We start from the raw sequence: 23,826 nt of genomic DNA on the forward strand, positions 1-23,826 counted from the left end.
GAACTCTGGAGGACTAGTAAGACCTAGAGTGACTGAAGGGCATGGGGAATGTCCATGCAGAATCAGCTGGGGCCACGTTGGTCTGATTTCCTCTGTCACAGATACCTTCCCTGAGGCCCACAAGCACTTCCTATGGGGCATGGAGAGAGCAAGACCCTCTGCTGAGTCCAGGAGCCTTGGAGCTAGCATTCACCAGGTGAGTGGGTTTTGAATGTCTCTGCAGGCATTTGGACAGGTGTAAGTCCACACCCTAAGAGCTGTCAGTACATCCCCACTGGTAGGAGCTCCCTCAAAGGATCCTGTCTGGGCTTATACCTCAGGTCAGGGCCCTGGTCAGTGCACAGTCCCTAGTCTGGAAGGACTGAGGCACTGGCACCTTGACTCATCTGGTGGTCAGAGCAGGAAAGCCTGGGTGGTGCTACCCCCTAAAACAGCCTCATTCACAGAGTCTCAACTAGAATAGGAATGGTGCAGCAGAGGATGAGTCAGGTGGAAGGCTCAGATGTGTACCAAGGTGACAACAAACAGATTGGTGCACTGAGTACTGTGAAATGCCTGCTTGTATGGCCAGGGCTGAGAAGGCAGCTGAGCTATTCACCTCCACTGCAGCTTGTGACCTGTGCTGAAAGCTTCTGGGCATGCAACATGGCCCCAAGTCCACCTTTCAGGGACAGGACTGCCCATATGTTAATTCCCCTGATCAGCTCTGGGAGGCTGGCAGGGCGTGGTGAGGCTGGAGGTACATATAGCCCATGCAGTCTGCAGCCAGAGCTGTCCATGCATAATGGGCCTCAGGGATGGGTGGACCCAGCCACTAGGAGCATTTTACAGGAGACTTACCCCAGATGCTGGATCCAGGAAAGCTGAAAGAGACTTAGACAATTCCCCTATTCCCATTCCCACTTGTCTTCCTGCCTGGTCTCCACATGCTCCACAACACAGTATGGCCAACCCGGTAGTGGCTATCTTGACTTGAATACAGATTTTATCCTCCTCCTTGTTTCTTCTGGTCAGTAAAGGCTGTTTCTTCACTGTCTTCTCTTCAGCCAGCAGGAGTGGATGTGGGCCATCTGAATCATGCTGCATCTGAAGATGACTACCTTCCCAGGAGCACAGATCCCTTCACACTACAGGCCATGCATAGAACAGGTGGGAATTCCCATAATGTCCATAATCCCAGGAACCCAGAGAGCACTCATTTTGGCTCTCATAGCTGCTCACATGAAGCCCTTCCATCACACAAAGGTCTTGTAAGATATAGTGAGATCCCACCACCCTATGTTGAATATAGCCTCATGCTAGGCTGGCAAGGTAAGTCCAGTCTTTCCCTGTCCCATATCTGGAAAATACCCAGGCTCTGTTGCTTTATTAGGTACCATATGGATCCTGGACTTGGGGTTTGGACATTGGGTAAATCACTGAACCTCAGTCGTGTTTCTTATCTGTGAAATAGGGTACATGTCTGCCCCTAGATTTGTGGCAGGAGAACCCCAGTACAGGAACTGGGGCACTGCAGTCAGATATGGCCACTGCATGAGCCAGGAGGAAGGGATCCAAGCCCCAGGTCTGCAGTTCCTGGTTCTGTAGGCCAAGGACTACTGACACGGGTCCAAGGGCGGAACAGGAGCAAGAGCACCAGCAGAAAGAGCCATGAGTCTGGCCAGCAGCCACTTAGTCCCAATGTGTGTAACTCAAGCTGCAGGGCCTGTGGAGCCACCTTCCTCCAGAGTTGGTTAGCCAGCCTGCCCAGGAGGGTGGGGAGTGGTATCAGTGACCAGCTCCACTTCAGATGCAGCCTCTTGATTAGTTTTATAAAATTATAAGCCTGGGAAGAAAAAACCTGTGGTTAAACCATGTGTCTCATTTTGGATCTGGACATGTGGGTACCATAGAGAGTAAGAAAAACATATTTGGTGAGAGACAGTGAAGTGGTTTCGACCAAAAAAGATGGCAGTGGTCCTTGCAGAAGGAGTTATCTGGGCAACATCTCTGGCCATAGCTGCTGTCTGCCTGGCAGGGGTTTATGTGAAGTAAGTGTGGAGGTGACCCTGAGCTAGAGCCTGGCCCTGTTTGGCCTTCACACCACCTCATGGTGGGACAGGTCCAGCCTGTTGTTTCCACAATGCCTCTGGATTCTCAGCACTGCCTTAGCAGGACCTGAAAACCCCTGTCAATGTCCAATCCCACGTGAGATCTAAGCTACAATTTGTACCCTGGGCCTGCAGCAAGGAGCACTGGAACTCAGCCCCTGGGCCAAACTCTATGTTATGACATTTTCCTCCCCTGCCAGGTCCCACTTATGAATGGCTCAAGCAATTGGAACTTGGATCAGGACAGACCTTGAGGCCTCATCCCCTTCAGGCAGATCATGGGGTTCCCCTGCCTGGCTCACCACCCCCAACTCTGTTTCTGCCCATCCCATTCTGGACCATCTTAGCCCATTCCACATCTGCTCATCATACACTACTTCTAGGCTCTGGTCATGTTGGCCTCCAAAATCTAGGAAATACATTCTTCTTGAATGCTGTGCTACAATGCTTGAACAGCACTCGGCCTCTTCCAGACTTCTGTCTATGAAGAGACTTCCGTCAAGAGGTGCCTGAAATGGGCCAGGACCAAGAACTTACTGAATCCTTTGCAGATGTGATTGGTGCCCTCTGGCACCCTAACTCCTGTGAAGCTATGGATCCTACAGAATTCCAAGCTGTCTTCCAGAAATACGTTCCCTCCTTCTCTGGAAACAACCAGCAGGATGCCCACGAGTTCCTGAGATTCCTCATGGAACGACTACACCTTGAACTTAACAGACAAGGTTGCCGGGCTCCACCAATCTTGGCCAATGATCCAGCTCCCTCTCCACCTCTCGGAGGAGAGATTCTGTTCAAAGAACCTGAGTTAAGTGATGATGATCAAGCCAACTTAATATGGAAGCATTACCTGGAACGAGAGGATAGCAAGATTGTGGACCTGTTTGTGGGCCAGTTGAAAAGTTGTCGCATGTGCCAGGCCTGTGGGTATCGCTCCATGACCTTTGAGGTTTTTTCTTTGATCTGTCCCTGCCCAACCCCAAGGAAGGGTTTTCTGGGGAGAAGGTCTCTCTGTGGGATTGTTTCAACCTTTTCACCAAGGAAGAAGAGATAGAGTTGGAGAATGCCCCAGTGTGTGACCGATGTTGCCAGAAAACACAAAGTACCAAAAAGTTGACAATACAAAGATTCCCCTCAATCCTCGCTCTCCATCTGAACCGATTCTTCACCTCCCAAGGCATGATCATGAAAATTTCAATAGATGTAGACTTCCCACTGCAGCAAATGAGACTAGGGAACTTTACCAGTGACAAAACTGTGAGCCCTGTTTATGAGCTTTATGCCCTTTGCAACCACTCAGGCAGTGTCCACTCCAGCCACTACACAGCCCTGTGCCAAAGCCAGACTGATTGGCATGTGTGTGATGACTCTTGTGTCTCCCCTATAAGTGAAAATCAAGTGGCATCCAGTGAAGGCTATGTGCTGTTCTACCAACTAATGTAGGGGCCATCCCAGTGTTGGGACAGCCCCTGTAAGCCCTGCCATCTGTGAAACCCTTAAAACACCCTTAAGTCCAAGGGTCCCCATTGACCTGAGCTATCTATTTCTCTGTATTTTTATTTGGGGAGCAAGGTGGAGTGAATTTAGTTCCCATTTTTTTTTTATTTTTATTTTTTTTTTACTAAAAAGTACCTTTCCATCTGGAGGCTCCCTTTTCACTCAGCCCTGTGTACAGAGCTTTCCAGACTTCTGCCCATGTACAGCCCCTATAAACTCTGAAACTTAACTTTTTGTGAATAAATTAAGAAAAAAAAACATATTTGGGAACCCAAAGAACAATGTGAGGCCATGCCTCAGTTTCCCCATGTGAGGCTGGAGTGGCCATGAAGGCCTCCATGAACATATTGTGTGTCTGCCTTTGTGTGCTGTTGCTATTACTGGTCACTGATTTCCTGCTCATGTTCTAGCAAATCCAGCTGACCTGGATTTGTGTGACAGCATCCCCAGACAGCCATTCTCCCAGTCACGCAGGGCCATGAGAGCATCCATGTTTGGAGGGTTGGTGTGGGAGTGACATGGTGGGGCTGTGGCTTACCTGAGGGTCAGGAAGGCTGGACATGAACCACAGCTGCTGTTGGCTGAAATTCCTCCTGAGGCTGGGTAACCTGGTCTGTGAAAGGGACAGTTGTGTCCCAGATCAGATCTTGGTCTGGAATGGATGTTGTCCTTCCACAACAGCTGCACTAAGGTCTTCATTTCTTCTCAGGACCTGTGCCCCACCCCCCCACACACACACACAGAGGATCACCAGTTTGCACCCAAGAGACAGCAAGGGAATGCTCATCCTTGCTGTGAGCCCCCTAGGGCCCAATCCTGGTGGTTCTGCTCACTGGCCTTAGCCCAGGCTCCCCATCCACTTTGGGGTAGAGTCTGGCTGCAAGTCCTTCCTGAGCACAGAGCACCATCATTAGCTGTGGAGATCTTTATTCTAGGATGCAAATGATTACTCAGAAAGGTATTTATCCTTTTCAGTGTTCTTAGAGAAAGGCTGGCTGGGGATTCTGTCACACAAATCCAGGTCAAAGAGAATGGAGTAATGCTAACATTAATGAGATTTATTTCTTACCCTGAGTGGAAGAACTTTGCGCACTCTATTTAAGGTACAATAAATCATAACATTTTCCTCTGTAATAGGTGAATCGGGGTACAATTACTAAACCTGTGTGAGTGCTGGACACTGTGATCTCTCATCATTCTGATTTTTTTCCCAAATTATTTATACATATCTACTGATCAAATACAAAATTGAGGGAGATCCCCAACATGGTTCCAGCATGTCTCTATGCATAAGTTCTCACACTTCTTAACCTATGTGCTACAAATTCTAGTCATTTTCTTCCCCTGCAATCTAAGCCTCAGATCCTCAATCTGAGAGTCAGCCTGGTCCCTCAATGTTCATTGTCCAAATTGATGGCCTGGGAACTCTGAATGAAGTAAGTTGAGTAGATCATAAGGCTTACTTCTTTGCTGTACCATGTCTCAGGAATTGATCTTTTGTTTCCTGCTACCCATTGACTTGAAAATTATTGTTTCCTCTATCTCTCCATACTCCCATTTTAAGTGACAAGGTAAATCTAGTTTGTTACTCTATATTGGACATAATTTGAAGATAGGGTTAGTTTTTCACTGTCTCCATTGAAGATGGATTCAAGATTGTCAATTTTATAGACACCTTCTATAAGGGAACAATATAAAAGATTATCATATTTAACACATATGACTGATGACTGAGATTATGTACAAATTATTTGACATAGATATGCTTCCATCTCTCTCTGGTAAAACTTCATGTGTGATACAAGAACTTAAATACTTCAGAGTAACATAAACTATGTATTTTTTAATTTTTGCATCCCACACATGATTTTCCAAAGCATATTGCTCATATTTGGTGCCAAAGACTGTGTCCATTCCTCAAGTTTCTTTTCATACATGTCATGCATTATAAAATTCTTCTAAACACTTTGATTTTAAAAATAAATAACAATATATTCAAATATTTCAAATTAGCTGTCTTTTTTCATAGGTATTTTTAAATTAACAGTTTGAAATTTTAGCAAAAGTGAGGTGCTAAGCAACTCAGTGAGATCCTGTCTGAAAAGAAAATATAAAATAGGACTTGGGATGTGGCTCAGTGATTGAGTGCCCTTGAGTTCAAACCCTTGTATCCCCCCAAAATGTAAAATGATGTTTTCATATAAGTGGACTCTCCTAGTTCCAAAGCTTCCAAAATATTCAGGAGAGCATTTGTTATCTAAATACTAAGTGATTTTCTATAATAAGCCTTATTTACTTTTAAAATATTTATTGAATTTTCTAAATAAATATTGCTCAACATTAATATAAAGTTAAAAAAATGTAAAATCAAACACATGTTGATGATTTTAGTATTATATTTTCCTTGGATCAATATTTTAAACATGCAATCCTTTCAACATTGTGTTAATGTATTTTCTCTCAAGATTTTTATGTATATTATGGATGTATAATTTTTTTTCTTTCAAAATTAGCCAGTTGTACAGTGGAATGATAGTACCAACTTCCTCATTATATGATTAGGAGTAAAAATTGAGAGAATTCCTGCCAGGCTACCAAAAAATGATAGTGATTGTGATGATGTTATGATTGTGGTTATTTTGATAACAATTGAGTATTATATTTGTGTGTGTGTGTGTGTGTGTGTGTGTGTGTGTGTGTGTTACTAGGGCTATGAATATGCTAGGTGAGTACTATATTACTGGGATAAGTCCCAGTCTTTTTTTTATGTATTTTGAGATGGCCTTGCTAAGTTGCCTAGACTGGCATCTAATTTGTTATCTTCTTGCCTCAGCCTCCTGCAGAGGTGGCATTATAGACATGCACCATCATGCCTGTTTGATATTACAGCTTGTAAAAGTTTTCATTTACTATCATGAACACTAAGTCAGAGATCTATATGACCTTGAAAATATGATTTTGGGTTATTATGTCATATCCTATATTATATACTATAATTGAATCTTTTATTTTTTTTCAAGTTAAAAAGCAAAAAAGGAATGTTGGGTTTTTCCATCCTCAGATGATTTGTAAATCAGAATAAAACATTGACATTTTTAAGGAGCACAGTGATCCTTTACTGAACTACCTGCTCTTGTCTCCACACTGTCCTCCAGTTATGGAATACATGATTTCTATAATTTATTCTGAACTTTATTTGAAACTTCTAAGAACAGTAAGTGCTTTAAGTGATTAGCCACAAGCTGTGAAATGTTTTTAATTTTTAAAGAGCAAGGATTATCTCTTAATATAGGTTATAATGAATAATGAATTAAACTATAAGGAAAATTTGCCTGTTGTCAATCATCCTAGAATTTCCCTCCTCTCCCTAATTTTTTTTAACTCTGAAAAAGGCATGTTAAAGAGAACTTTTAGTTTTTAAATTGTTAGAATTTTATGTAAATATCAATAACTATTCTAAACCTGAAAATTTTCTTGACCAAAGAAGAAATACACTAAAAGTAGAGAAGTCGGATTAAGGTTCATTACTGCATTAATTTAGAAAGTATGTGGAATAAAGGGAAAATGTTGGCATTAAATAATTAAAACTGAATATTGCTTTTCTTTCCCAGAGAGGGGCACAGTCTTGTGCCACCCTCTTCTCACTGCTGATTCCTTTGTTGGGTTTTCCAAGGGCCTGTGCATCTTTCCAGCTGGCAGGAGTCTGCAAAGGGACCTCTGGATAGCAGGACTCAGGTCCTGCACTACTCAGGTCCTCTAGTGCCCCTAGCCAGGTGAGTCTCCCAGGAACCTGCAGACTGCTGGTATCCAGGTGGGAAAGGAACGGGGTCAGGGGAGGCCACTCTCCAAATCCTCTACCCTCCCTGTGTGCTGCCACTCCTGGTCTAGCATGCCTGTCTGGACCTGGAAGGGAGGGCCAAGTGAGGGGATGGGGCCTCCTTCGGAGGGGGCAGGGGGAAGAAGGGGCGAGGTGAGCAGGAGCTGAAGGGCGGGACCTCGGAGGGGGTGGTGTCTCTGGTCAGGGCAGAAGCTTGGCTGCCGGAAGCAGTGCTTCCGCTTAGGCCTGTCTGGTGGACCCACCCACCAACAGACAGACCTTAGGACCAGGAGAGAGACCTTAGGACCAGGCCAGGCTCTGGCTGGGTGGCAGGAGGCCTTGTGGAAGGGAAAGCCAGGAGGCTTCTGGAGCCAGACCCAGGGAGGTGGGGAGGCTAGCAGCGGGCTCGAGGTAGACCCAGGCTGAGCCACTTCTCCTGGCTGGAGAGCCACACTTTCCATGGAGTACCTGGTAGAACATAAACGCTGGGTAACTGTAGGTTTGGCTGCAGCTGAGGCTTGATGAAGTCTGTTGCATCTTTTCCTAGAGGCTGGTCTTCTGCATACCCATGGACATTTAAATTTCTTTTTGTTTTAATTAGCTATACATGACAATAGAATGCATTTGTGCACTTTGATATATCCCATGGACATTTTTGCAACAAGACTGGCATTTAATTGGGGGTAGATCACATTCAGCCAAAAAAGGACCTGGATTGCTGTTTATAATTCCATGTGAAAATAGTCTAGTAGGTTTAGTGTGGCTCCATGTCTTCCGTGGACACATTATTCTTCTCTGGCTCTTGTACACCCATGGTATTGTGAAATTAACCTCCATTTGCAATTTATTTATTATTTAGATACTGAAAGCCTTGCTAAGAGAATTATTTTATAATTAACAGAGAGTCCCAACCAATCACAGCAAAGAGGTTTGTACTGACCAACTGAGGCAAAAACCATTTGCAACCTGCAAAGCTGACTTTGTAACAAGTTGAGCTCTTCCTGTACTTTGCATCTCTTTTGTGTCTGGAAGTGCTGACTGATTCTGTGCAACTTCTTACTCTTCTGCTCTTTAAAAAAAAGACTTGTTGAATAAACTTTCTTTAACTTGTGCAAGTTTTGTCATTTACCAGTGAAATTAGGATCTAATCTAAAAGTTTATTAATTTAAATATAATTGTATCTTTGATGTTTGAAATGAATTTGCATGCTTAAGAAATCTATTAATATTTGAAATAAAGCAAGAAGGGAAAAATAGATCTGAAATAGTTAAGCTACAGAAAATAATGTTGAAACTAGTCTTTAGCTTTCAAGACCCTATTACTGACTTTGCCAAGTTTTATTCCAAATGTCATGCTGGTCACAATCACATTGCATGATTTATCATTTTACATGTTTTTGTGCTTGGGATTGGACCCAGGGCTGTATGCATGCTAGGTAAAGTAACAATGAGCTATACTTCAGCTCCTAATATTAATTTTTAAAAGATTCTGTTCATTTCAGCTATTATTGTTTTATACATCAGTGGTAGTTTCCAGTATCTTATGTTGTCCACAGTCCTTAGCAAGATGATAATATCACTGGGATCTGAGCCATTGTTGCTGTTGTAAACAAATTGAAAACAAAATTATGAGAATTCATTCTAATTCAAAGCCTACAGGGCTGTGGGGTGGAGTCAAAGTTTAAATTAACAACCTTATGACTCCCTGTAGGAAGGGGGTCAATTCCTGGGACAGGAAAACCCTGGAGGCACGGCAGGTTCTTAGTAAAATGGAGGGCTCTCTGGCAGGCTGCAGAGCACCTCACACATGCCTTGGTCTAATGCCTAGGTTCAGTAGGGCCGTGGTACCTCATCTGCCCCCATTCCCAGCTGCCTCCACCACTGCCAGTGGCCCTTGTCTATTCCCATGTGCTTTTGTTCTGCCTGGAAGCCAGACACTCCAGAGGCAGGTGATCTCACTTCTTGGGGCTCACCAGGGCAGAAGGAGAACTGCCTCCCTGGGGCGAGAGAGCAGACAACATTGTGGCATCTCTTCCAAGGGTTTTGTTTCCACCTGGTTCCCTGCCTTCTACCATAACCCAGTACCACATGGGCTCAGCCTCTTCCCCACAGACCAGTGGGATCCGTTCATGCCCTCTGGATGTGTGAGTATCTGGGCTCCACTTTGTGCTTTGAGAATTGACTCTTTAGTCCTTTGAAGGCCTTCTAAAAGATAAGGGGTGGAAAAAATGCCTTGTGGGCTCTAAGATTGGCTAGTGCCAGGGAGGCTGGATAAATGCTAGCTGGGAATATTTTAGCTCCAGCCTCACAAAGATGCCTCTTACTGACACATTGTGTTAAAAGGGTTTGCCAGTAGAATTGCATGCACTTCCCATCTCTAGAAGATTGGCAAGAACAAGCAGACATTTGTACTAGAGCAAAGGAGTCTTCTCTGAACCATATCTATGCAAGCTCTAAGGTCAAGGAGAGGATAGTTCAGCCCAAGAAGAGGCCTTACAGTGTCAGGTGACAATTGTGGTTCTTTGTGTTTCTTCTTTGCAGAAACAAATCCTTCCTCAGCCTTTCAACCTTTTGGACATCTATGAGCACTGGGAACAGTAAGTCTGGTTGGGCTGAAGGGTTTTAATAGGGATACCTCAGAGCAATCTTCATGGAATAAACTTGATTACTAGTGTGGTATGAAACAGCTCCCTGGATACTCTTGTTTCCTCCAGGAAGCCATGTCACATCACATGTGTGGGTATCTGGTAGTGGGGGGCACATTAAAGGCTTCAATAATTGAAGAACAAAAAGGTCTCACAAGCTTGTTAAAGAACAATTGAGAACTGTAAAACATTTTACAAAAGCAGTGAGAATGCTTAATACAAAATTTCATCTACACTGTGTCCTCATCACTTGCCGCAGTCTGGCTGGGCACAAAATCATGAGCCACTCAAGCAGGAACAAACTTTATTTTTGAAACTGCCGCCAATGCCCAGTATGCGCCCCGGAAGATCACATGTGGCGTTCTCTCCCGCGTTCTCTGGAACCCCCAGCAAGTTCCTCCCCCGGAATTCCCTCCTACTGCACTTACCCAAGCAATAGGAACTCTCCAGGAGTCCCGCAGCAGGCCGAGGTGAAGAGCAGGAGTCCAATATCCATATGAATGTAAATCTTAACATAATCATATCATCTCAATGACTAGCTGGCGTCACCTTTCAACCAAAAATGACATGTATCATATTACTTGGCTGTGGCTCTTAGCAATCACTGATCTAACTCTCATCTTCTAGAAATGTCATGCCATCCAGTTGGTATAGGCATTTCTTTTTGTCCTACAGAATGACAGAGCTCAGCCAGAAGCTGAAGTCAGAGAAGGCTGCAACCCTGCAAGCTAAGAAAATCTAAGGATTTTACATCACCATTGGTTCAGAGAGCTTGGAGGAGGAGGAGAAGACTGTCAAAGCCAGTAAGAGCCCTGCATGTGGGTCGTTGCTAGGGGACTTAGGCCACCCAGTTTAGTCCCCAGCCTTGGTGCTAGTAGGGATCCAGCTGGTTCTAAAAAGTGCCTGCACAAACCAGCGCCTGTCAGAAACAGTTCACTGCTGCTGTTCCTTAGTGTTACTTCTCACTCATGGTTATTTTCAATGCCAAATGAGAACTATAAAAGCACTTTAATAAAGGATTGAAAATGCAGAATACAAAATTATATTCTGCACCATTGGGAAGGCCAGTGGGATAGTGGATTTTTTGGGCGGGAAACCCTCCTAGGTTCTCTGCTAGTGGGAGCCCTGGAAAGACCAAACCTTTTAATGGGAGAGATTTAAAAGCTGTAACAGATCTGATGAGACTTTTAGCTGTGGCAAATAACTAGGGATGCAGGGGTAAACCCCCCAAACCAGGTGGGTCCATGTAGCTTATTGTCTACCCTTCAGAAGTACCCAGAAGCTGCATTTTTACAAATCTTGATTGGGTGGAAAGAAGACCACATTTTCAGAAGTGCTTTTGGAAACACTATAGAAGGCTTCTATCAGACCTGTCTTCTGTGTGGACCTGGGGGCTTTCTTAGGAGTACTGATCTCCACCCTCATTATGGAATGTGCACACTGGTTGTCCCTTATCCTGTTTTCCCTTCTCCTGACTTAAAGTCTCCCTGAGCTTTCACAGCAGTAGCCATGACTCTCCAGAGCAATGGCTATGTCTTCTGGGCATGGTGTTGCCATTTTTTCTTACATAAAATACAGTTTCCTATTTTTTTCACCTTCTTGAATTCTTTAATACAATTTTTTATTTCAAAAGAAAGGCAGGATTCATTATAAAGTATACATTATACAATTCAGAAGTATATGAGACAGCAGGGTCAGAAGTTCAAGGCTAGCTTGGTAATAGTGCGACCATGTTTCAAAATTTTAAAAAAGGCTGTAGCTCAGTTTTAGAGCACTTGTGTGGCAACCTTCACAACAGGGGAGGAGGAGTTTAATTGAATTTAGAAAGTTGGAAAATTGCTTTGAAAAAGAAAAAGAAAAAAAATCACTCATACTCTCTCCATCTATAATTAAGTAAATTATTATTTTACTTATTTTTCTCAGACTGCTTTGAAATATGGTTGAGATCACACTGAAAAATATATATGTATGTATATATATATATATATATCTCAAAATATATATATATATATATAAATATATATGTTTGTGTGTGTGTGTGTATATATATATATATATCACGTTAACTTCTTAATTTATAAATGCAAAACAAGTACATTTGGAACTAGAAAAAGCATATACAAGGAACCTGGAAGATTTATTTTTCTCCTTTTCTGCTTCCTTTTGTTCGTTGCATGTGTCTATTGGTGTGTGCCTTGTAAAACTTCCTCTCTTCTGTATAGGCTCAAATGAGTGTTCACTATTGAAAGCATGAGTACAAACTTATGCATTAAACAGAAATGGTCAAATTTCTTAATGACTGCCTAAGCAAATTTTACTTTACTTTTTCTCATGCTGGGGATTGAACCCAGAGGTGCTGAGCCACTGAGTCACATCTCCAGCCAGTTTTTATATTTTCCTTTGAGAAAGGGTTTCAGGAAGTTGCTGAGGCTGGTGATGAACTTGCAATCTTCCTGCCTCAGCCACTCGACCTGCTGATTTTACAGGAATGTGCCAATGTGCTTGGCTTGGCTATGCAATTTTTTAAAGCCCTGATAATGGAATTTTAAATATACTTTTTGAAAGAGGCCACATTGAGGAAAATATATTGAAGTATGTGTGGGCAACATGACAAGATTTCAGGATTTTCTTCAAAACAATGCATAATGGGGAAACGTAATTGAGACAAAGATGAAATAAAATTGGTTACAAGGTGATAATGGACTGAGCTTGGAGGTTCAGTATTCCTCCCCTCTACTAAGGAATTTCTTTAAAATATTCCATAAGTATAGAAAGAAATAGACATGGACACAAGTGCCAGGAAAAAAAAAAAGATTATGTTTTCCTCTCAGCAACATTCTTTTTAGCAAATTAGTAATCACTTTCTTTCTATCTGAGATCGAATCTATAAAATCAACAACTATTTTGTTGCATGAATCATGGTTCAGCGACTTCTCCATTGAAAGCCATTTGAATTCCAGGTATCTTTACCTATAGACCCTGGGCTGACAGCCTGACTACCATGCCTTTTTCTTTTCTCGTATCTGATGGTGGTGGGGGGGGTCAGTTGAGGGAAGCTCAGATGGAAGCCTCAGGCCTCAAGAATGCTAGGCGAATGTCTCAAGACTGAACTTTGCCGCAGTCTGGCTGGGCAAATAACCCTGGGGGGGTGACAAGCAACTTAGTTTAGGTAGTGGGAACCGCTTTATTGCAGGGCAGCAGAGGTATATATACCCATCTTATTACATACAGCTTGTCTCACTTAGCATCATTTAGATACAGTAGTCAGCCAATAAGGAATCTCCACCATCTTAATGACTCGGTGGCGTTGGCTCACAAACCACTCCTCCTGGCAAACTGCCAGGTGCCATCTTGACTTGTTTGTGGCCCTCAACAGAACTTTACTCCAGCCTCCACTGCCTCTACTTGCAAGCGACTTTCAGGGCTATGGTATGGTGTCCTTTGTGAAGGGAACCCACCAGTGTTGTGCAGTGTTAGTGATAGTTGGTAGCAGGGTAGTGAGCCAGTTCTTTCTTTCTGCGGCCATGATGTTTCATGTCACAGGGGAGCAGAGACCCTCAGGATATGGACACAGAGCTTCCATGTTCCTGACAGACATGGTTAATAGATTACAGTTCTTTCCCATATTGGAAATCAGCCCCTGCTTCTTCCAGCAGCCCCAGGCTGTCAGTAGCAAGAGTTGTTTGTTTTTTTCTCATTAAAATTTTATTTTTATTTTTTATTTTATTTTATTTTTTTTACATTTGAATAAGATGGTATATAATTTCTCATTTCTCTGAGTGTACAGGTTGCAGAATCACATTGGTCATGCAGTCATATATATACACACAGCAATAATAATGTCTATTTTATTCTTCTGTCCTTCCTTACCCCCTACCCCTCCCCTCCCCTCCCATCACTTCTCTCTACCCAATATAATGTGACACATTTCTTTTTTTTCCTCACATCATCATACATGTTTTCTGTATAACAATGAGGGTCTTCTTCCATCTTCCATGCAATTTCCATTCTGGCTCCCTTTCCCTCCCACCTCTCCTTCTTATCTAGAGGTAATCTTCTTCTCATGTTCATCCTCCCTACCCCACTTTGAATCAACCCCTTATATCAAAGAAGACATTCAGCATTTGTTTTTTAGGGATTGGCTAACTTCCCATAACATCATCTGCTCTAATGCCATCCGTTTCCCTTCAAATGCCATGATCTTGTTATTTTTTAGTGCTGAATGATATTCCACTGTGTATAAATGCCACATTTTTTATCCATTCATCCATTGAAGGGCATCTAGGTTGGTTCCACAGTCGAGCTATTGTGAATTGTGCTTCTAAAAACATTGATGTGGCTGTGTCTCTGTAGTATACTCTTTTTAGGTCTTTTGGGTATAGATTGAGAAGAGGAATAGCTGGGTCAAATGGTGGTTCCATTCCCAGCTTTCCAAGGAATCTCCATACTGTTTTCCAAACTGGCTACACCAATTTGCTGTCCCACCAGCAATGTATGAATGTACCTTTTTCCCTGCTTCCTCACCAGCACATTGGTGAGGGCCACGATAAAGTCAAGATGGCGCCTGGCACTTTGCCAGGAGGAGTGGTTTGAGAAGTAACGCCAGCGAGCCATTAAGATGATGGACATTGCTTAATGACTGACTGCTGATGTTAATTAAGTTAAGCTGTGTGTAATTATTAAGATGATGACGATTCCTTAATGACCAATTGCTGTATCTAGATGATGATAATTGAAACAAGCTGTGTAAAATGAGTTAGGTATAAATACCTCTGCTGTCCTACAATAAACAGCTCCCACTGTTTCAACCTTCACAAGTTGCTTGTCACTCACCTCCCAGATATTTGCCCAGCTAGACTGCTGCAGCACTTGTTGTTGTTTGACTTCATAATGGCTGCCATTCTTACTGGAGTGAGATGGTATTTTAGAGTAGTTTTAATTTGCAATTCTCTGATTGCTAGAGATGGTGAGCATTTTTTCAAGTATTTGTTGATTGATTGTATATGCTCTTCTGAGAAGTGTCTGTTCAGGTTCTTGGGCAATTTGTTGATTGGGCTGTTTTTTTTGTTGTTGTTGTTGTTTACCATTTTGAGTTCTTTGTATACCCTAGAGATTAGAGCTCTATCTGATATGTGAGGGGTAAAAATCTGTTCCCAGGATGTAGGCTCCCTATTCACCTCATATAATATTTCTCTTGCTGAGAAAAAAACTTCTCAGTTTGAATTAATCCCATTTGTTGATTCTTGGTTTTAATTCTTGTGCTATAGGTGTCTTATTAAGGAACTTGGGGCATAATCCCATGAGATGGAGATTAGGGCCAAATTTTACTTCTATTCCTAGATCCTTGATCCATTTTGGGTTAACTTTTGTGCAATGGTGAGAAAAAGATATTCAATTTAATTTTGAGCATATGGATTTCCAGTTCTCCCAGCACCATTTGTTGAAGATGCTATCCTTTCTCCAGTGCATGCTTTTAGCAACTTTAGATGTAATTTTGTGGATTTGTCTCTGTGTCCTCTATTCTGTACCATTGATCTACCAGCCTGTTTTGGTGCCAGTACCCTGCTGTTTTTGTTACTATTTCTCTGTAGTATAGTTTAACATCTGGTATAGCAATACCACCTATTTCACTCTTCCTGCTTAGAATTTCTTTAGCTATACTGGGTCTCTTATTTTTCCAGATGAATTTCATAATTGCTTTTTCTATTTCTGTGAGGAATGCCATTGGGATTTTGTTCAAAATCACACTGAATATATAAAATGCTTTTGGTAATATGGGCATTTTAATAACATTAATTCTGTCTATCCATGAGCAAGGTATATATTTCCATCTTCTAAGGTCTATTTCTCTCTTTAAGGTTCTATTGTTTTCATTGTATAGATATTTCACCTCTTTTGTTAAGTTGATTCCCAAGTATCTAATTTTTTTGAGAATATTGTGAATGGGGTAGTTTTGCTCATTTCCATTTCAGAGGATTTGTAACTGATATACAGGTATGCCTTTGATTTATGCTTGTTAATTTTATATCCTAGCACTTTGCTGAATTTATTTACTAGTTCTAGAAGTTTCTTGGTAGAACCTTTTGGGTCTGCTAGGTATAGGATCATATCATCAGCAAATAGTGCAGGTTAAGTTCTTCTTTTCCTATAGTTATACCTTTAATTTCTTTCATTTGTCTAAATGCTCTGGCTACTGCTTCCAGAACTGTGTTGAATAGAAATGGTGAGAGAGGGCATCCCTTTCTTGTTCCATATTTTAGAGAAAATGCCTTCAATTTTTCTCTGTTTAGAATGATACTGGCCTGAGGTTTATCATACATAGCTTTGTAATGTTAAGATAAGTTCCTGTTATCCTTAGTTTTTCTAGTGTTTTAAACATAAAGGGATGCTGTATTTTGTTGAATGCTTTTTCTGCATCTATCGAGATGATCATATTGTTTTTATCTTTAAGTCTATTGATGTGGTGAATTACATTTATTGATTACTGTATGTTAAACCAGCTTTGCATCCCAGGGATGAATCCCACTTGATCATGTTGCATGATCTTTTTGATAGGCTTTCGTAACCAATTTGCCAGAATTTTATTGAGAATTTTTGCATCTATATAAATTAGAGATATTGGTCTGAAGATTTCTTTCTTTGAAGTGTCTTTGTCTGGTTTTGGAATCAGGGTGATGTTGGTCTCATAGAATAAATTTGGAAGTACTCCCTCTTTTACTATTTCCTGAAATAGATTGTAGAGTATTGGGTCAATTTTTTCATTTTTTTTTATTTTGATTTCATTGATTTCAGCTCTGATTTAATTATTTTTTGTTTTCTACTGCATTTGCTGCTGATTTGCTCTTCTTTTTCTAGGGCTTTGAGATGTAGTGTGAGATCACTTATTTGTTGACTTTTTCTTTTTTTGAGGAATGAACTCCATGCAATGAATTTTCCTCTTAATACTGCTTTCATAGTGTCCCACAGATTTTGATATATTGTGTCCATGTTTTCATTTATCTCTAAGAATTTTTAAATTTCCACCTTAATGTCTTCTGTAACCCATGGTTCATTCAGTAGCATATCGTTCATTCTCCAGTTGATATATGAATTTTTCTTCCTTACTTTATCATTGATTTCCAATTTCATTCCATTATGAATGGATAAAATATATGGTGATATCGCTATTCCTTTATATTTGCTAAGAGTTGCCCTATGGCATAATATATGGTCTATTTTTGAGAAGGAACAATGTGCTGCTGAGAAAAAAGTGTATCCACTTGAGGTTATTTGATATATTCTATATATGTCAAAGTTATAATTGTGTTATTGAGTTCTATAGTTTCTTTATTCAACTTTTTTTTTTTTTGGAAGATCTGCCCAGTGGTGAGAGACGTGTGTAAAAGTCACCCATGATTATTGTGTTGTGGTCTATTTTTTTCTTGAACTTGAGAAAAGTTTTTTTTGATTAACATAGCTGCATCATTTTGGGGGGCATATTTATTAATGATTTTTATTTCTTGTTGATGAATGGTTCCCTTTAGTAGTATGTAATGTCCTTCTTTATCCCTTTTGGTTAACTTTGGCTTGAAATCTATTTCATTTGATATGAATATGGACACCCCTGCTTGCTTCCAAGGTCCATGAAAGTGGTATGTTTTTTCCCTACCTTTCACCTCCAGCCTGTGTTTGTCATTTCCTATCACATGAGTCTCCTGTAGGCAGCATATTGTTGGATCCTTTTTTAAAATCCAGACTACTACCCTGTGTCTTTTGATTGGTGAGTTTAAGCCATTATGATTTAGGGTTACTATTGAGATATGGTTTGTACTTCCAGCCATATTTGTTAATTTCTGTTATTTAACTTGATTTTTTTTCCTCTTTGATTAGTTTTTCCATTTACTTTACTACCTCCCACTGTTGATTTTCATTGTTGTTTTTCAGTTCCTGTTCATGTAATGCTTTGCCCAGGATGCTTTGCAGGGGCGGTTTTCTAGTTGCAATTCTTTTAACTTTTGCTTATTGTGGAAGGTTTTTATTTCATCATCAAAACTGAAGCTTAATTTTGCTGGATACAAAATTGGTTGAACCCTTTATCTTTCAGTGTTTGAAATACATTGTTCCAGGATCTTCTAGCTTTCAGTGTCTGTGTTGAAAAATCAGCTGTTAACCTAATTGGTTTACCCCTAAATGTAATCTGCCTCCTTTTCTTGTGGCTTTTAAAATTCTCTCCTTGTTCTGTATGTTGGACATTTTCATTATAATATGTCTTGGTGTGGATCTCTTGTGGTTTTCTACATTCAGCATCCTGTACGCTTATAGGATTTGGATTTCCATTTCATTCTTCATGTCTGGAAAGTTTTGTAAAATTATTTCATTTAACAGATTGTTCATTCCTTTGGTTGGACCTCTATACCTTCCTCTATCCCAATAACTCTTAAAATTGGTCTTTTTAATGTTATCCCAAATTTCTTGGATGTTCTGCTCCTGGTTTCTTATCAACCTATCTGAGTTGTCTAGACTCTTTTTAAGATGGTATATTTTGTCTTCGTTGTCTGATGTTCTGACTTCTAGTTGATCTACTCTGCTGGTGATACACTCATTTAAGTTTTTAGTTTGGTTCATAATTTCCTTCATTTCCAGGAATTCTGCTTGATTTTTTTGTATAACCTCTATCTCCCTGTAGAGTTGATCTTTTTGCTTCTTGGATTTGTTTCTGTAATTCATTGTCAAAGTGATCTTTCATTGTCTCCATTTGCTGTCTAAGGTCTTTCTTGAGACTCCAGATCATCTGAAGCATGTATATATTGAAATATTTATCTGACATTTTTTTTCTGCTGTAGCTACCATCTCCTCTATTGTTGACTTGTCCTGCATTGTTTGTGTTACTTTTTTTCCTTGTTTTTTTCATGATATTCACATTTCCTTCCAGCTTTGCGTGATTGCTTGTCATTCTTTTCTCCTATAAATTCTTGTTGCTTTTGTATAGCTCCAAGATCTCTCCTTTGTGAGGGGAGACAATGTCTAGATATATTGGGTTCAATTGCAATTTAAAATAAATTCATTAGCTTCAAAAAGGCATATAGAGAACTGAGGGTTGGATGTAGGACTTTTATGTTTAGGGGGAAAGATTTGAGGATATGGGGGTTAATATATGTTAGCTAATTTGGAGGAGAGCTCTAATGAAGGGGTTATTAATAGAAGTATTCTGGGGTAGCTAAGTACTTAGGAAGACTATAAGAAGCATAGAAACATTCACATATTTGCATTTAGTAAATTACACATAGTAGAAATAATAATGCTTGGGAGGTTGGGAGGGGGACAGAAGGAGGAAGAAAAGTAGAAAGAAAAGAAGAAAGAAAAAAAAATGTACTCTTAGAATTCTGTTTTCTTCTCTTCTAGTAGGTGGCATTGTGCTTTCCAGGTTGAGTCTCTGCCCTCAGGACATAGGAATCAATTCCTGTGGGGTGGCTCTCCTTCCCCTGCCAGGTGCCTCCCCAATCCTGGTCTCTTTGGGTTGCTCCTGGTCTCTATCCCCCTCACTTCTCCTCCTCACCAGGCCTCAATTACTGGGACACTTCTCCACATCCCTGGGTTCACTCTGGGCATGTGGCACCCAGGCTGCCCCATGCTCGTGAAAGAAAAGGCCAAGGTGAGTGGGACAACTCTGCATTCCATGCCTGTGGGAATTGAGGTGCCCTATAGGAACAGTCCCCTAGGTCTAATCAACTGAGCACTCTCTGTGTTGGGTAGTCACCAAGTCATCACAGCTATGGAGAAAGGGAGTTGGAAAATGGCAACCTGTTCTGACTTATCCTCTATGATAGCCATGCTCACTGAAAGCTGGCGAGAACAGTTTGGGGTTATCACAATGGAAGAGGGGGAGTTGGAGATCTGGCACCTTCTCAGTTTCACTGGGCTGATATCACCCACAGAGACCTGGTGAGAAAGGTTTTGGTTATCACAGCTGGGGGGAGGGGGAGTTGGAGATCAGGCACCTTTTCAATTTCACTCGGCTCTGATTTTCATGCCCATTGAGAACTGGCAAGAAAAGTTTTTGAGTTATCACAGCTGTGTGGAAGAGGGGGCTGGGGGTCACACACCTGTTCTGTTGCCGATCTCACTGCCCTTTAGATCCACCAAAAGTTGATGAGGTAGATTTTTCCAAGATGGTGACCTCCTGTTTCCTCATGTCTGGTGAGGAGGAGGGAACTGGGCTGTTTCTCCACTAAGTCCAAATATCAGTCCTGGGTCTGGTGCCATGTGGAGATGCAGGTCACAGTGGTGTGCTCTATCTCCATAGAATCTGAGACTCTGTGTCTCTATGCTGCCAGATCTCTGCAGTGCTCAATTCCTCCCATTTTTGGCGAGCTGCTGTTCTGCTGGCAGGGTTCTGTGCATGGAGGAACTCAGAATTTCTCGAGTTCTGGACTGTGTTTTTGACCTGTTGCTGTTTAAAATCCTGACACAGGCTCCATGAAGCTTAAATTTGTAGGTGGGGGCTCCTATGAGGGGGAGTGTCTGTTCACTAACTCAGGGTCATGCCAGCAACGAGTTCTCCTCTAATCCTCCATCCAAGAGTAGTTTGTTGAAATGAAACCTGCCTGCTGTATTTAGAGGAGAAGACCCTTGTGGCTCGTGTTTGTGTCTTGTAGCCCCTAAACTCACATCTACCAATGCCTGAGTAGTTGAGTCTGATTTGCCTTCAAGCATGAAAGAAAAAGCCAAGGTGAGTGGGACCACTCTGCATTCCATGCCTGTGGGAATTGAAGTGCTCTATAGGTCCCCTAGGTCTAAAATGTGTATTGACTAAATAGATCTCGGGTTGCATTCTGAAGGCTGAGTCACCCTTGGGGCCTCAGTGCCCACTCAATCTGCATAAACAGAGAAGGCCTGAGTCTGAGCACTCTGGGCTGGTTTCCTCAGCAGGCCATACCTCTGAGCAGGGTGGGTGGTCTTGCAGCCTCTTTTACACTGGGTGATTTCAGTTTCTCCTCCAAGGTTATGTGAACCAGGAGCTTCTCTGAGCCAATTCCCAGGCTTCAAAGTTCACTATAAAGACACACAGACTCTTTGCTTCCCATATTCTGGAGAATAAAGATGACCCACATGGTAGACTGGAATCTCAGCATGAAGAAGCCATTGTTCCCCTTAAGACAGGTAAAGGAAAAGGCAGTGGGCCTCTTATTGTTCTCCTGTAGCAATAGTAGTACCAATATGGTCCTGTCTACTACCATTGGCTCTCCAAATGAGGAGTTTGGGTTTCCAGTGAGACAGAGCAACACTCCTCAAAGTGCAGGTAGGGCCTACCCCAAAGTGTCAGCTTGCATGGTCTGGCAGTCCATGAGCCATGTGTATCCAGGAGGGGAAGCTGGTTGCAGCTATAGGAGAACATCTGCCTAAAGGAAGCAGCACCCTGACTTGTGAAGTACACATTTCTCTCTCCAGCCAGCCCTTCTGACTTTTATTCCCAACACACACTATCATGCTGTGGATTATAGGCACTAAAGGTGTCTCAGACCAAGAATGAGCTGGCAATGGATCAGCCCAAAGCAACTCTGACACACTGTAAAGCATTGACCATCCCCTGGCCCCCCTGGGCTTCTAAGTATGTCTCAAGAAGGCTCTGCAGAGCGTGATGACTCCAGGACATGGCAAGGTACAGCACACAGAAAAAAATCACATAGCCTTTGGAGAGAAGATTCAAGGGTCTGTGGGAACAGTCAGTGTCACTGCCCTCCGCCAGGTGTGACATGGATGCTTACCTATATCACTCCTAATGTGAGTACCTCCAGAGCCAGTCCACTGAGCTTTTTTGAAGAGCCCAGCATATAAGATTTTTATGCATGTTCAGCCCAGAATGGTGTAGATCTCTGACTAGGTCAGAGGCTGTGGTCTGAGGCAGTGGCAAGGCCCAGGTTTTGATCTTCAAGATACAGCTTCACTGGCTGGGACAGCCGCAGATTGTTTGCTGACTTTCCTCCTCAGTGTTCTTTCTGTTAGATGTAGGTGTGACAAAAAGACAGTTTAGAAGTGGGTGTAGAAGGATTTCTATGCCTGTGCAGTCACCACACAATTATAAAATGCTAAGCAGAGGTGTGGAAAATTGTAAAAAAAAAAAAGGCGGCACCAGAAGTCACTCTGGCAGGCAGTAAATCTGCTTAGTCAGTCACCACTTGTGTATTCAGTGCCCCCCACCAGAAAGCCTAGAGCCCAGGACTGGAAAGGCCAAGGGGCTTCTGTTTCAATGGATTGGGAATCAAGTGTCTACAATCCCTTCATTTTTATTTTAAATCCGCAGTTTGTTACTGAGGGACTTTGTTATTCATCCATTTGCTCATTTTACAAGCAGGGAAACTCAGTCTTTGAGAGGAGATAGGTCCTGGAAGCAATTACCTACATTGGTGGAAAAGTCAGAATCACAGACCAGATCTTCTGACCCAGCTCTGGGTCGGCTTGATAAAAGATTCTTTCTCCCTCCTGGTTTCCATTTCATCTCATAGGTAGAGAGGGCCTCACTTAAACATTCTGGGTTCTGGGTTTGTAGTCTTTTCCCCACCTTTATATGAATGGAGGATTGAATAAGAAGACAAAGAGCTCTAAGTTGAATGTAAGGTCCATGTATGAGAAAGGCATGAACTTTGGAGCATATTTGGGGTAGAGTGACCCCTGGACCTTGACCTCTTCTCTACAGCATTGTAAAAGAATGAACATTTTCCCTTGCATCCTCTCAGCTCTCACTATATGGACATTTGTCCCAGCTCCCAATGGTCTGTGACCCCAAGTCCTCTCTCAGCAGATGCCACCAAGGAAAGCAGCAAGAAAGGCTTGAAAAGGAAGTTGTCGGAAGACCGGTCAAACCCCAAGATTAAGAAGAAGCAACAGCCAGAGATCAGGGAAGGCTTAGAGGGAGCTATTTTATCAGAAAAGCCCTCCATGCCTTCCAAAGGGACATCAAAGGGAGACAAAGCAAGGGACATCCAAAAGGAAAAGAAGGGGAAGGAATCTTATGACCCCCAAGGGGCCAAAATCAAGCCAGAAGGGGAGGTGGGAATGGTGAAGGTCAAGGTTGGAGATACAAATGACCCAAGAAGCAAAAGCAAGAAGAATAAATATGATAAAGGTAAGTAAGCCCATGTCCTTAGGCCCATGCTGAGTGTGTCCGGGACCCTTAGACAACTGTTGGTTTTCCACCCATGCAGAGGAAGATCCCTCGGAAGTGATTTGTTCAGGGTCTTGGGGGCAGCTAGTGGCAAAGCCAGGAAAGAATCCGAAGCACCTGGTTCATTGGGGAATGCCAGCTCCCCAAAGCCCAGAAATCTCTCTTTGCATTTGGTAGTCACATTCATTTCCAGCTTCAGGCTTCTAGAAGGTCCAGGCTCAGGCTGCATCCTGACCATTGCAGAGACTGGTATCCTCTACCCATGTGCCCCATGTCAAATTTTGGAAGAGCCTATTTTTTTCAGCTAGCTGTGGGGTGCTTATTGGACCAGAACGCCTGAGATCTTTTCATCTCTCTAGACTTCATTTTCTCATTTATTGATACCTCTGCTGGAGACTGCACTCAGCGGGTCCTTGTAAGTCTTCATGCCAGCACAAGTACCTAGAGAATTGAGGCTCAGAGTAGCAGTCTTCTCATGGTCACAGATTTTCACTGGCTCCAAATTAGCAACCCTTAGCACACTGTGGGCATTGGAGTTTAACCAGTTTGACACAGATTCATTGTGAGTCTCTTCTTCTTTCCTCTGGATTATTTGTGGGTATCTTCCATTGAATGGCATCTGTTAGCCTGGGAGGGTTCA

The 23,826-nt window shown here is 42.2% G+C and overlaps 1 pseudogene; it reads left to right on the top strand.

Moving 5' to 3' along the window:
- The first annotated feature begins 2,122 nt into the window (after positions 1 to 2,122).
- On the top strand, positions 2,123 to 3,530 carry LOC113177963 (ubiquitin carboxyl-terminal hydrolase 21 pseudogene; annotated as a pseudogene).
- Positions 3,531 to 23,826: the final 20,296 nt, after the last annotated feature.

Source organism: Urocitellus parryii, chromosome 7, assembly GCF_045843805.1.
Source record: "Urocitellus parryii isolate mUroPar1 chromosome 7, mUroPar1.hap1, whole genome shotgun sequence".
NCBI classification, from domain to species: domain Eukaryota; kingdom Metazoa; phylum Chordata; class Mammalia; order Rodentia; family Sciuridae; genus Urocitellus; species Urocitellus parryii.